At 52.5% G+C, this 12,797-nt stretch overlaps 1 protein-coding gene across 3 annotated transcripts in view; it reads right to left on the bottom strand.

The window, feature by feature from the left end:
- Window positions 1–10,093, bottom strand: part of CYP4F22 (cytochrome P450 family 4 subfamily F member 22) — a 29,844-nt gene extending 19,751 nt beyond the window's left edge. Inside the window, exons 1-2 of one of the 3 annotated variants that reach the window (XM_040444781.1) lie at window positions 9,845–10,093; window positions 9,135–9,275 (exon numbers count right to left, since the gene is read on the bottom strand). The gene's annotated coding sequence lies outside the window, so the exon portion shown is untranslated. Of the gene's footprint in view, window positions 1–6,938; window positions 7,088–8,320; window positions 8,440–9,134; window positions 9,276–9,844 lie in introns of those variants that run through there. The other 2 variants (XM_040444783.1, XM_040444780.1) reach the window with 2 other exon arrangements.
- Window positions 10,094–12,797: the final 2,704 nt, after the last annotated feature.

Raw genomic sequence — 12,797 nt, 5'->3', positions numbered from 1 at the left:
GTAAAATGGTGCGGCTTTGCTGTGGAAAACAGTGTGGTGGTTCCTCAAAATATTAAACATAGAATCACCATATGATCCAGCAATCCCACTTCTGGAGAGATCCCCAAAAGAAGTGAAAGCAGGGACTCAAACAGATATTTGCACACCCATGTTCACAGCAGCATTGGTCACAAGGGCCAAAAGGTGGAGGCAACCCAAGTGCCCAAGAAAGGAAGAAGAGATACGCATGCTATGGCCTATCCATACACTGGAATATTATTCGGCCATAAAAAGGGAAATCTGACGCAGGCCACAACATGGATGGACCTCAAGGACATTACGTGAAGTGAAATAAGAGACGCAAAAAACAAAGGCTCTGTGTCCCCAGAGGAGTCAGGTTCAGAGACAGGAAGCAGAATGGCGGGCACCAGGACCAGCGGGAGGGGGCATAGGGAGTCAGAGTTTTAACTGAAGAAGACCGAAAAGTTCTGGACACGGATGGTGGTGATGGCTGCACAACAGTGTGAACGTACTTAAGGCCACTGAACTGTTCACTGAAAACGGTTAAGACTGGGGGGCGGGGGACACCTGTGTGACACAGTCGGTTAAGCATCCCACCCTTGATCTCGGCTCAGGTCATGATCCCACAGTTTGTGAGATCAAGCCCCGTGTTGAGCTCTGTGCTGACGGTGCGGAGCCTGCTTGGGATTCTCTCTCCCTCTCTCTCTCTCTCTCTCTACAACCTCCCCCCCCAAATAAATAAATAAACATTAAAAAAAAAAAAAAGACTGCGTGTCTCGAAGGAGGTAAAGCAGAGATAGAGGTGGCTGAATACTGGTCCCCCAAAGAGATCAGGTCTCTGGAACGTGGGAATGTGATCTTAACTGCCAGCGTCTTTGCAGACGGACTAGAGATGAGAAGATTATCCGGGATTGGATTGTCCAGGTTGTTCCCAACTGGAATCGAAATCTCCTCATAAGAGAGAGGCCGAGGGAGACTCAACACACAGAAGAGAAGAAGGCCGTGGAAAGATAAAGGCAGACCCTGGAGGGATGCGGCCACCAGCCCAGGCACCCTGGAGCCACTAGAAGCTGGGAGAGGCAGGGAGGAGATTCTGCCCTAGAACCTCCAGAGGGAGCACGGCCCTGCCCTCACCTGGGTTTCAGACTCCCGGCCTCCAGAACTCTGAGAGAATAAATGTGTGCTGTTTCAAGCCACCCGGTTCGTGGTAATTCGTCACAGCAGCCACAGGAAACAAATACACGGAGTAAGAGGGTGCAGACCGATCCCTCCAGATGAGGTGGCCTGTGTGTGTCTCTTGGGGGAAGGCTCTCTGGGCAGACAGCTGAGTGAAGAACGGGGCTTTCTCATTAAGTGCACATCTGCACACACACGCACGTAGCTGGGGTCTTTTTAATACATATATATATATATTTTTTTTTGAGAGACAGAGAGAGAGAGAGAGAGAAAGCGAGAGCGGGGAAGGGGCAGAGATAGAGAATCCCAAGCAGGCTCCGTGCTGTCAGCGCAGAGCCTGATGTGGGGCTCAAACCCACAAGCCGTGAGATCAGAACCTGAGCCGAAATCAAGAGTTGGACGCTTAACCGACTGAGTCACCCAGGTGCCCCTAAGGTTTTTGTTTTTTTTTTAATGTTTATTTATTTTTGAGAGAGAAAGAGAGAGAGGGACAGAGCGTGAGCAGGGGAGGGGCAGAGAGAGAAGGAGACACAAAATCGGAAACAGGCTCCAAGCTCTGAGCTGTCAGCACAAGAGCCCGACGCGGGGCTCGAACTCACGGACTGTGAGATCATGACCTGAGCTGAATTAAGACGCTTAACCGACTGAGTCACCCAGGCACCCACATGTAGCTGGGTTCTAATCCTGACTCCACGGACTGGCTGTGTGGCCTAGGCCACAGTTTCCCTATCTGAAACTGGGGGTGACTGTAAAAGATGATCTTTGGGTCCACCCCAGTGTGACCTTTTCCTGCGTGTGGCCTGGGGTGGGGTCACCACTTTGGCAGGCCCAAGACCTCTGGGTCACCTCTAACCCCTGGGCAACCTGGCTGTAGTCTGGCTGCCACTCCAGACACCACAGTCACCTTTCTGAAGGTCCGTCACTCTCCTGCTCTAACACCATCCATGGCTCCCCACTGCCCTCAGTCTGGCATCCAAAGCCCTTGAGGAGCTGACCACCCCCGCCCATCCTCCACTTCAGCCATAAAGATCCCCCTTCTCAGGATGTTTTGGACCCTTTCACCCAAGCTATAAACATTGGATTCCTTAGAGCTGGTCCTGAGTCATCGCTTCCTCTCTCTCCATGTATACGCCCTGGGGAGCTCACCCCCTCCCATGGCTTTTGTGACCCTGTCTCTGAGATGCCTCCCATGTCTTGATGACCCCACCTCCTGGATGGCCTCTCAGACCCTCACATTCACCTCACCTCCTTCCTCCCTCTCTGCCCACACCCAGTTCATTGCCAGGTCCTGCCAGTAGTGTATCCGAAATATCTTTCACTCTCATTCACTTTTCCCCATCCCCATCATCTCAACCCACGTCAGGCCACCACTGCAGTGGCCTCCTCCCCTTGGTCTCCCGAGTTCCCTCCCGCCCCTCCCCCCAGCAGTCCATTCTCCACCCAGCAGCCAAAGGGATCTCCCTAAAATTAAATCAGATCACAGCCTTCCCCTGTTCAAAGTCCTCCCCATTATGCTGAACACAATTCAGATTCCCTCCCTCGGACTGAGACGCCCTGTGCGCCCGGCCCCTGTGGACCCCTCCAGCCTCTCCCACGGCTCTCCCCGCTGCTGACTCAACTCCAGCCACTCTGGCCACAGGCCAAATTCATTCCCGCTTCAGAGCCTTTGCACATGCTGTTCCCTCCAACCTGGCATGCCTTTCCCCCAGCTCTGCCCACAAGGGCCCCTCCTCATCCTCCAGGACCACCTCTGCTTTTCACCACAATCAGCCACCTCCTTTTTTGAGCACCTTCTGTGTGCAGTGGCTTTCTCAGCCATTTCTTTTTTTTTTTTTTTCAACTTTTTTTTTTTTATTTATTTTTGGGACAGAGAGAGACAGAGCATGAACAGGGGAGGGGCAGAGAGAGAGGGAGACACAGAATCGGAAACAGGCTCCAGGCTCCGAGCCATCAGCCCAGAGCCTGACGCGGGGCTCGAACTCACGGACCGCGAGATCGTGACCTGGCTGAAGTCGGAGGCTTAACCGACTGCGCCACCCAGGCGCCCCTCTCAGCCATTTCTTTCATCTTCCCAGGAGCCTTTCGAGGCAGCTGGGGTTCTTCTAAGTAGAGTCACAGCAAGAACCCCCACCCCCACCCAGAACAATCCCACTGATAACCTGACAAAGGAAATGTCTTCCTGAAATACTGAAATGGGGAGGAACTGAAACAAGAGAAAGCACCAGCCCTCAAAGAGGAGACCCTGCCCCAGGAAGGCAGGTGAACAGGAGGCAGGGAGCTCTGAACCGCCGTGCCCACCCCCCTATGTGGGACGTGGGCTGAGGCTTTTCCCAGGACCGGCTGCTCCAAGCAGAAAGAGCACACGCTGGATCCCCAGCTGGCTGTCACCCTGGGAGCCTCAGTCTTCTCATCTATGAAATGGGAACAATATCAAGAAGTCTATCTGATGCTTCTGGGAGGAGCTCAATAAATAGTGCCTTGGGGAAGTTAAATCCTCTGCTTTCTGCAGCTGGGTTCCACTCGCCCACCCCTAGCAAGAGCACTCCTGCCAGCCCCCCCCCCCCCGAAAGAAAGTGCTGCAAAAACCTTTCAGGCAGTGCAGCCGCTTTGAGAAATAGCTTCGCAGTTCCTCAAAAAGCTAAACATAGAATTTTCATGTGACCTGGAAATTCCACTCCTAGGTATATAGTCAATAGAATGCAGGGGCGCCTGGGTGGCTCAGTCGGTTGAGCATCCGACTCTTGATTTCGGCTCAGGTCACGATGCCAGGCATGGGATCGAGCCCTGCATCGGACTCCATGCTGGCTGTGGAGCCTGCTTAAGATTCTCATTCTTTCTCCCTCTGGTCCTCCACCACTCTCTCTCTCTCTCTCACATAAAATAAAATTAAAATTAAAACTAAAGAATGTAAAACATCCTCAGATACTTGTATATGAATATGAATAGCAGCACTATTCAGAATAGCCCAAAGGTGGAAACAATCCAAATGTCCATCAATGAATGAATGGATAAGTATCCTGTGATATATTCGTGTGATGGAATATTACTTGGTCATGAAAAGGGGCCCCTGGGTGGCTCAGTCAATTAAGCGTCTGACTTCGGCTCAGGTCATGATCTCCCAGTCTGTGAGTTCGAGCCCCGCGTCGGGCTCTTGTGCTGACAGCTCAGAGCCTGGAGCCTGCTTCGGGTTCTGTGTGTCCCTCTCTCCCTGCCCCTCCCCCACTTGTGCTCTGTCTCTCCCTGTCTCTCAAAAATGAATAAATGTAAAAAAAAAAAATTTTAACAAAGATGCCACTCAAATGAAAAAATAAGCCTGAGGGCGCCTGGGTGGCTCAGTCGCTTGAGTGTCTGACATCGGCCCAGGTCATGATCTCACGGTTCATGGGTTCGAGCCCCGCGTCGGGCTCTGTGCTGACAGCTCAGAGCCTGGAGCTTGCTTCGGATTCTGTGTCTCCCTCTCTCTCTCTGCCCCTCCCCTGCTCATGCTCTGTCTCTCTGTCTCAAAAATAAATTAAACAAATTTTTGTTTATTTTAATAAAAAAATAAATAAATATAAAAATGAATCAGTTGACTGTACAACCCAAAGAATGAACTCTAATGTAAACTATTAACTTTGGTTAAGTATAATGTGTCTACATTGGCTCATCAGTTGTAAGAAACATATCATCCTAACAGAAGATGACGGAAGATGTTAATAATAGGGGAAAGTGTGGGGAGTTGATGGATGTTTTGGAACTCTATACTTCCTGCATAGTTTTTCTGTAAACCTGAAACTGCTCTAAAATATAAATTCTGTTTAAAAGTTAATTATTTGAGGGACACCTGGGTGGCTCAGTCAGTTAAGCATCCAACTTCAGCTCAGGTCATGATCTCACAGTTGGTGAGTTCACACCCGGCGTTGGGCTCTGTGCTGACAGCTCGGAGCCTGGAGCCTGCTTCGGATTCTGGGTCTCCCTCTCTCTCTGCCCCTCCCCTGCTCATGCACACGCTCTCATCCTCTCTCTCTCTCTCTCTCCCCCTCTCCCTCTCTCTCTCAAATATAAATAAACATTAAAAAATAAATAATAAAATAAAATAAAGTTTTAATTGTGGGGTGCCTGGGTGGCTCAGTCAGTTGGGTGTCCGACGACTTTGGCTTAGGTCATGATCTCATGGTTTGTCTGTTGACAGCTCAGAGACTGGAGCCTAATTCAGATTCTGTGTCTCCTTCTCTCTGCCCCTCCCCTGCTCGTGTTCTCTCTCTCTCTCTCTCTCTCTCTCTCTCTCTCTCTCTCAAAAAAATAATAATAAACATTTAAAACAATTTTTTTAATAAATAAAAAAGTTAATTGTTTGAGGGTTGCCTGGCCAGCTCAGTGGGTAGAACATGCGACTCTTGATCTCAGGGTTGTGAGTTTGAGCCCCACGTTGGGTGTAGAGATTACCTAAAAAGATAAAAAAAATCTTTTTAAAAAAGTTAATTATTTGAAATTAATGAAAAATGAATTAAGATGCTTTAATTGGGGAGAAGGTGTTCTGGGGGTTCAGACAGTCGTTTCCTTTCGTGCTTGAGTCCTGGTGACATGTGTGGGTTCAATTCGCAAACACCCCTGAACTGCCCAGTTGTAGAATGTGCACTTCCCTATACCCCCTGTATTACACTTCAACTTAAAAAAATTAAAAATAAAATGAAAATTTGTTTCCCGATTGCATCGTCTTTTAAAATGTGCATCTTTGGGGCGCCTGGGTGGCTCAGTTGGCTAAACACCCAACTTTGCTCAGGTCATGATCTCATGGTTTGTGGGTTCGAGCCCCGCATCGGGCTCTGTGCTGACAGCTCAGAGCCTAGAGCCTGCTTCCGATTCTATGTCTCCCTCTATCTCTGCCCCTCCCCCACTCACTCTCTCTTTCTCTCTCTCTCTCAAAAATAAGTATTAAAAAAAAAATTTCAAATGTGCGTCTTTGACTCAAACCAGCCTGGGTCCCAGTCGCGGCCCTGCGCCTCCCCCAAGTCAGCAGCCTTGAGTAGTCTAGTCCCCACCCCCAGCTTCCATGTGCCAATCTGTGAAATGGGTTAACAATAGCAGGAGCCACCCCTTAAAGGTTGCTTGGGACACTTCAGTGAGATGAGGTCTGGTAGGCGGTATGCAAGATTTTAGCCATTATTCCTGCTTTTATTATTTACTAGTTTATTGGAGCGAGATAAACGCAAAGCTGACACTCTCAGGATGCTGTGAGAGGCTGGCAAACTTCAGAGCATCAGACACCAGGCAAGGGCACCCAGCAGCCCCACCCCAGCAGAGGTGGCCCCGCCTGTCCTGCTGGGGCTGGCATTATCTGAAAACGGAGGAGCCAGCGACTGGTTCCGTGGCCCACGCCCAAGGAGCGCTGGTTTGTCAGGTTAGCCCGGCCGCCAGTCAGGGACTTGTCATACAAGGTGTGTGGGCTCCTGAGAAGGAATGCAGGACACGACCATGCCCCCCCCCCCACACACACACACACCCCGGACACACACACCACCAGAAATCACACATGTTGCCTCTCCTTGAACTGCAGGTCCTGGGGCCCACCTGTCATCCAAGCACCCAGCACTGGCTCCACTGCCCCACATCCTAGCCCTGCCCTTCACTCACTCTGGAAGCCAGTAGTCAAAACAGCCTGCCTCCTCTCCCTGCTCATGCCAACCAAACACCCTCTCTCTGCTAAAGAGCTGCCTGACCCCAGAGACTCCTATTCTCCCAAAGTGCCAGATCCTAGAAGGCTGAGCTGAGAGGGGGCTTACCCCAGATTTCTGGGGTTCGGAGAAGGGGCTGCAGGAGCAGTTCTGAGGGCAGAGCCAAGCTGGCAAATCGAGGTGGGAAGGAGGGCCTCACCGCAGCTGTGGGCACACTGTAGGCTGTCGCCCACAGCTTCCTCGGCCCAAAGGAGATCCTGACAGAAAAAGAAGTTTACAAACCACCAGTCATTTAGACCATCCCAGAACTGCAATTGCCTCTGCCCACCGTCTCAGCACTTGGACACGAGCCTCGGAAAGGATTCCATAAAGCTCCACCTCAGAGCTGTGTGACCTCAGGTGAATGTCTGCACCTCTCTGAGCCTCAATTTCCTCATGTGTAAGACAGGAACTGTATTACCCACTTCACAGGGCTTTGATAACAATGCCACATTTTTAATGTGCTCAGCTCAGGGCTTGGGACACCGCAAGCCCCAGATCAAAGGTGCCTCTCCTTGCTGTTGGGGCTGGCACCATATTCGTTAGTGTTTGCCCAGTCATCTGGGATTTGGAGAATGGGGTCCAAGGCTTGCAGGGAGGCGGGAGGGGGTCGCCTTCTCCGTCTGCGGAGTCATCCAAGCCCCTCTGTGGATACCAACCCAGGTCACCACTGGACACCAGTCCAGGGCTAATGTTACCGCTCAGAAACCCAAGCTGGGCTATACAGAGAGGCCGGGGCCATTGGAAAGGGCACAGGATGTTGGGGTCACACAGGGCCGGTTTGTTCAAATCCCAGCTCCCCCACTGTCTCCCGGCCTCCCTCCCACCTCCAGCCTGAGACTCCCCAGTTGGCAGGTCTCAGCCGCCTCACGTGGTCCAAGCGGGGACCGCCAGCCCCTTGGACACCAGGGAGCATACATCCCTCCCGCATCCAACAAACGTCAGCTGGTACCAACCGCAGGAGCTCACACAACCCTCACAGCCAACTCTGGGGGCCCAGGAGGGCATCTCCTCTTTTCAGGCTCTGCGCCTGCCATGGGTGGGGAGAGGGACGGTGAAGGCAGCCGGATCACTAGCGTAAAGTCCCTGAGGGAGACGCTGTGGAGTGACTCCGGTCCGCCCTGCGGCACAGGGCAGGGCCTGGATCCGCCCGAGAGGTCCTGATGGGGAGGGGGCTCTTCCTGAGGTCCCTTCCCATCACAGAAACCCGGGAAGAAGGATGTACCCAGGACTCCGAGGGGCGCGCTCAAAACAACTGCGCCCAAAAGCGGCGGCCGTCGGGGACACGCCCACGTCCCCCCATCCGGAGCCTCTGGGTCGTGGGGGTTCCCGGGGCGGGCTGCGCGCAGCCCCTCGCGTCCCCGCTGCCAACACCCGCGCCTGCCGGGCGCCTCGGGTTACAGCGCAGCGCCCCGGCCGCGCTCGGGTTACCGCCCCCCGCGCGCACTCACCTCGCGGGTCTCGGCCTCGGCCTCTCGATCCGGGATCCAGATCCGCCCGCACCGCAACCTCGGTTCTGACCGCGCCGTCCGGCGGCCGGGCCCTTTAACCCCGCCCGGCCGCGCCGCGAGGCCCGCCCCCGGCCCGCCCCCCCGGCCTCGCCAGCCTCTGGGCGGGGACCGAGGCTAGGCCCCCAGAGACGGAGAGAACCAGAGACAGAGTCGTGGATGCGTGGAGAGCGACGGAAAGGGAAAGACGCAGAGGCGGGGATGGAGAGACCGACAGGTGGAGAGATGGAGAAACAGACGCAGACAGAGACAGCGAAAGAGACATTGGAGACACAAAGACTTGAACACCCAGCATCCCCAAACCAACCACACTCCCTGCCCCTCTGCCCATGCCTGGCTCCACTTAGTGCCCAGATCCCCCCTCAGGCCCGCTCCTGCACCCTCTTGCACCAGCACCCTCAAAGCCCACACGTCAGGACCTGCTCCCACGCTTGGACAGGGGTCCCTAAGCCAGCAACCCTGACGCCCCTCGCGGCCCCAGGAATCCTCAGGCTCCATCGGCCCTGGGGAGCCAGCCGTTCTGCTCCCCCTGGATTCAACCCACCCTCCTGGGGCTGTACTGGCAGCTGCAGCCTCTTCCTCCAGGAAGACCTCCAGCCTCAACAAGCCACACCAGGCTCTGGTCCTGCTCCTCTCACCCCCACCCACCCACCGTCAGCCAACTCGACCATCCCACTAAGATGTTGTCCTTGGCCAGTTTATCTGCTCTAGATAGATCCAGACAGGGTCAGTCCCGCCCCGGATTTGGAAGAGATACCCGTGTCTGGGTCAGTGGGTGGGTGGGTGACTGATCTGGGCAAGTGGGCAGACAGATGGGAGGAATCACAGCTGGCCGTTGGCTCTCCACTGCCTCCACAGGGCCAAAAGGCACTGTGCATACTGGACACCCAGGTAATATCTGTCAAAGAAAAAATTTTAAAAAGCCACAGGAGATTAGAGAGATCAAAGCCTCCGACCTTAATTGCAGGCTCATCTGGGGAAACTAAGGCAGATGCTGGCAGCTGGAGGAGAGGCACGACTGGCTGGGTTCAGGCAGGAGCCAGGCCAGACACTGAGAAGCCTGAAGCTGTAAGGAGACATCGCCCTCCTCTCAGTGAGTTCCAAAGCTAAAACCACAGCGAACCATAAGGAAACTGAAGAAAGGGCGAGGAAGTTCAGACTGTTTTCCCCAGGATGACCATTCCAAAGCCTTTCGATCTGTCAGAAATAAATTCTTGATCCTGTTACAGACAACGGCTGATCCCCTCCTGGCTTTGGGGGCCAACCAGGTGGGAAGTCTGGTCATGGGGCTGGTTAGCCTGGGGGATGGGAGCCAGGGGGTGGAGCAGGCCCGGAGCTGTGCTGGACTCTCAGAGGACAGGGCCAGGGGTCACAGCCACAGTCAAAGCCACATAACACTATGGGCAGAGATGGACTCTGGAGGCAGAGGGTTCGGGTGGCTTTATCGGTTACTCACTGTGTACCCACCTCAGAAGACTGCTGTAATGTTTTAGGGTAACAGTTGTCACCCAAGGCAATCCTGTCCCTCAAGAGACAATCTGACAATGTCTGAAGACACTTTGGCCATCACAGCTGGATGCTGGGGTACCGCTGGCCTCTAGTGGGTAGAGGCCAGAAATGCTGATAAACACCTCACAATGCGCACACAGGATGGCCCCTCGCCAAAGAGAATGATCTTGGGGCACCTGGGTGGCTCAGTCGGGTGAGCATCTGACTCTCAATCTCAGCTCAGGTATTGGCCTCAGGATCGTGAGTTCAAGCCCCGCGTCAGACTGTACTGGGTATGAAGCCTATTTAAAAACAGAGAGAGAGAGAGAGAGAGACAGAATGATCCAGCCCTAATGTCAATAGTGGTGAGGTTGAGAAACCCTGCTTCAAGGTGTAGGGAGCACTTCTGAATTCTAGCACACAGTAAGTGCTAGGTAAGTGCTGACTGCCGTTATTAGCCACCATGGAGTTTCCAGCCTTCTTCCTCACCAGCAAATCCTGACCACCAATTCCATGTTCAGCCCTAGTTCAGAGAAAGCTGTGGCTTCCCCGCCCGATCCACAAGCAACCTTCAATCAGGCAAGTCCTGCTTTAGCTGGCTTTGACTCCCCCCGAGACCAGGGTCTCCTTGAGGGTGAGTCCCCAGGATCAGCTGGTGCCGGGCTAGGTGGCGCTTGGAATACATCTGTGCAGCGGGTCGGACCTGCTGTTTTTTGTTCTTTGTGTTTTTTTTGTTTTTTTTTTTTTCAACGTTTATTTATTTTTGGGACAGAGAGAGACAGAGCATGAACAAGGGAGGGGCAGAGAGAGAGGGAGACACAGAATTGGAAACAGGCTCCAGGCTCTGAGCCATCAGCCCAGAGCCCGACACGGGGCTCGAACTCACGGACCGCGAGATCGTGACCTGGCTGAAGTCGGACGCTTAACCGACTGCGCCACCCAGGCGCCCCTGTTCTTTGTTTTTTAATGTTTATTCATTTTTGAGAGACACATAGAGACAGAGCGTGAATGGGGGAAGGGCAGAGAGAGAGGGAGACACAGAATCCGAAGCAGGCTCCAGGCTCTGAGCTGTCAGCACAGAGCCTGACGCAGGGCTCAAACTCACCAACTGTGAGATCATGACCTGAGCCGAAGTCAGACACCCAATCGACTGAGCCACCCAGGCGCCACCGGACCTGCTGTTGAAAGATGCAAGTGTGGTTCTAGGGGCTGGGAATATGGCAGAGAATAAAAACAGCCCAAATCCTTGTCGTTGTGGATCTGAAGCTGAAGTGGAGAAAACAGAAAATAAAGAAAACATATCCAGCAGGAAATTTTTACCAGGGAAGGCATGTAACAGGTTTTTGCAACGGGCCGAGGGGGATGCTGCTATTTGACCTGGGTGTCAGGTGGCCGGCTGAAACCTGAAAAACAAGAATAAATGTTGAGTCACGTTGTACCCCTCAAATTTGTCTTTGTCAATTGTACCTTCATAAAGCTGGGGAAGAAAAGAATGAACGAGTGAGTGAATCAATACATGAATTTTCACAAGTCTGAACCACACGGAAGATACTCTGGCTCATTCCCAAAGTCTGATACAAGTGTCCAAAGCATGATACAAAGTATCTTAGTCATTTTAGATAGCACATGGAGAAGGTGGGTCTATTCATTTTCTATTTGATATATTTATGTTAAATGAGAGATTTGTTTTGACTCGTAGAAGAAGAAAAAAAATAGACTCACCCTGGACATCAAATCTACAGCCTTGTGGGTATAATGATCATTGTATACATTTTGCTTTAAAATAAATAAGGCTTAGGGGCCCCTGGCCAGCTCAGTCAGAAGAGCATGCGGCTCTTGATCTTGAGGTGGTGAGTTCGAGCCCCACATGGGGTGTAGAGATTATGTAAATAAATACAAAACTTAAAGAAAAAAGAAAAAAGGCTCGAAAGCGAGACCACTGAAAGAAAAGTATTAAGTAATAAAAAAAAAAAAAGTAATAGGTAGATGGAACAAAAGTGGTGCCAGATGATTGAGTGACAAATTTCAACATCAGAAGCCATCTGTCTGGTGGATTAAGACAAAAATGGAAGATTCCTAAATGCAACTTTGGGAAATACTAGCACACCAATCTCTCCTAAATCCCAGAAAACCAGACACAGAGGGCTCGAAACTTGAAAACTTGAAGGAGGGAATTTTAAAGCCAGTGTAAGAGGCCCCCTTATCCCGGCAGGTGGTAAACTTGGCTGAAGTCTTTAACCCTCTTCGGTTCAGTAGTGTTCTCTCATTAGGCGCTGGGCCCTCAGTAAGGGTGAGAGGGGGCGGTGTTTCTAAGTGAAGAAGAGACAATACAAATAATTGAAGCTTTGCTGCTAGGACGGAGGCAGAAGGGAAGGCTACGTGAAGGATGTGACATCTGAGCTGGGACTTCAGGGAGAGGTTGGATTTCAACAGGTGCAGGAGAGGGGGTGGGGCTTGGGCACAGAGAAACCCAAGGGTGTGGCTGGGCAGGTGGCTTTCTCTGGCCTTGGGATGTGAGAGGTGAGAAGGAGGGCAGGCATGGATAGGAAGGGCCTTGAAAGCCAGTCCAAGTGGCTGAGTGTTGATCTGGTGGGCAATGGGGAGCCATGGGTGGTGCCTGAGCAGGAGAAGAGCCCCCTTTAATGGGTTTGTTTTAAGGAACACTGGAGTTTATTGATTTGGGGGGCAATGTGGATTTTTTAAGGATGTGGGGAACGTCTGCATTGGTGACAGGCTGGATGTGAGGTTCCGGGCAACAGTGGAGGAGAGGAGGGGAGGAGAGGGTGTCAGCCCAGCTTCCCTGCCCTCAGAGAGATGGGGACAAGGAAGGAGAAGCAAGTTGAAGGGCCTGGGAATGAGGAGGCACTGACCACAGTAGGCTCCCTGGCCGTGTTACCCTGGGCAAGTCACGTGGCCACCGGAAGCCTCTATC

Source organism: Herpailurus yagouaroundi, unplaced genomic scaffold (genome assembly GCF_014898765.1).
Source record: "Herpailurus yagouaroundi ecotype Mexico unplaced genomic scaffold, PumYag 193, whole genome shotgun sequence".
Taxonomy (NCBI): domain Eukaryota; kingdom Metazoa; phylum Chordata; class Mammalia; order Carnivora; family Felidae; genus Herpailurus; species Herpailurus yagouaroundi.
Note: the sequence above shows the minus strand (reverse complement) of the source record. Positions and strands in the feature narration are given on the sequence as shown.